The sequence below is a fragment of the Trichosurus vulpecula genome, chromosome 1, assembly GCF_011100635.1.
Source record: "Trichosurus vulpecula isolate mTriVul1 chromosome 1, mTriVul1.pri, whole genome shotgun sequence".
NCBI classification, from domain to species: domain Eukaryota; kingdom Metazoa; phylum Chordata; class Mammalia; order Diprotodontia; family Phalangeridae; genus Trichosurus; species Trichosurus vulpecula.
In genome coordinates this window covers 419,085,459-419,087,294 of record NC_050573.1, presented here as the reverse complement: position 1 = coordinate 419,087,294, position 1,836 = coordinate 419,085,459, and the positions used below count along the sequence as shown (strand labels likewise).

General features: G+C 39.8%; 1 pseudogene; it reads left to right on the top strand.

Annotated features, from left to right (window-relative positions):
* The first annotated feature begins 315 nt into the window (after window positions 1-315).
* Window positions 316-1,137, top strand: LOC118833953 (annotated as a pseudogene).
* Window positions 1,138-1,836: the final 699 nt, after the last annotated feature.

The window sequence follows — 1,836 nt, the reverse complement described above, 5'->3', positions numbered from 1 at the left end:
TCTGCCACTGTGATAGAGGAATTCCTGTGAAGAGACTTGTTTAAAGAGGGATTCTTTGTAGATGGTGAATTACTCCAGGAGCTGTTGTTTGTATGTGACGTTATGCTGATTACATTAAGCTTCAGAGCATTACACAGCCTTCAGGAAGAGATCTGTAATCAGTCAAAGGAGTCTGGCCCATCCATCTACATAGGAAAGACCAAATGGATGAAGAATGTGTATTGCCCAGATTTCGACGTGTATCTGTATCAAAACCCTATAGAGGGAGAAGATTTTGCCCTGGTGAAGAGGAGAGAGTGGCTCCTCAGTTAGAGAAGAAATGTGTGACACACCAACTTACTGTGACCTAGGAAAGGCTGCCAAAGATGTCTTCAACAAAGGATATGGGTTTGGTATGGTTAAAACAGATCTTAGAACCGAGTCTTGCAGTGGAGTGGAATTTTCTACATCTGGTCATTTGGTAATTTGGAAATGAAGTACAAGATCTGTGACTATGGGCTTACCATCAAAAATGGAACACAGACAATACGCTGGGGACAGAAATCAGCATGAAGGATAAATTGGCTGAAGGTTTGAAGGTGACTCTTAACACCATATTAGTACCAAACACAGGAAAGAAAAGTGGGAAATTAAAGGCCTCCTATAAGCGTGACTGTTTCAGTCTTGGTGGAAATGTTGACATTGATTTTTTGGACCATCTATGGCTGGGCTGTGTTGGCTTATGAAGGATGGCTTGCTGGCTATCAGATGAGTTTTGACACGGCCAAATCCAGGCTGTCTCAGAATAACTTTGCCCTGGGCTATAAGGCTGTTGACTTCTAGTCACACAGACATGTGAATGATGGCACTGACTTTGGAGGGTCAATCTACCAAAAGGTTAATGAGAAGATTGAAACGTCAATAAATCTTGCTTGGACAGCTGGCAGTAACAACACCCATTTTGGCATTGCTGCTAAGTACAAGCTGGATCCAAAAACTTCTTTATCTGGTAAAGTGAATAATGCCAGCCTTATTGGACTTGGTTATACTCAGATTCTCCGAGCAAGTGTAAAATTGATGCTTTCAGCTTTAATTGATGGGAAAAACTTCAATGCCGGAGTTCACAAGGTTGGGTTGGGATTTGAATTGGAAGCTTAATACAGTTTTTAAGTAAAGTATCAGGTCTGTCCCTGGAAATGAAGAGAAATGAACCCACTCTGTTTCGGCCTTAATATTCTTCTGTGAAGTTTCAACAATGTGAACTTTTTATTGTTCCAAAGAATTGTTGTAGCGCCACCACGTTGAAGTCTAGAGGTTTTGAGTCCATTATAAGAGAGAGATACTTAAAGGCATGCATGGAAGTGGTAATGTTTGTGCCACATTTCAGTTCAGTTTTTCAGTGTTATTTTAATTTTGTTCTTCAACAACAGTGTAGTGTCATGTTATAAAGGAAATGTCCTGAACCTCCAGTTTGTGCATCACATCCTGCATGCCCTACACCACTTTTTCATGACCTTTTATCAAATTGGTCTCTGTGCTATAGTGAAAGCTTTGGTTTTGCATCAGAGTAAAATAAATTCATCACATTTGGAACATAAAAAAACCCTATAGAGCTTGTAAATATGGGACAATGAGTACAAATGGACAATAGTTTGAGCCCAAAGTTGGATAGGAGGAGAGTAGGTTGCATTGCTTTCAGGAAACTGCAAAGCTCCTTTTCTGACCCAAATCTTGAAAACAAAAGTCAATCTTTTCAATATTCAAATTTTATCAATGTTGCTATACAGCAATGAGGTGCAGAATACAACTGCTTCCAAAAGACTAAAAATGGATATCACACAGAGGATGATGGAGAGG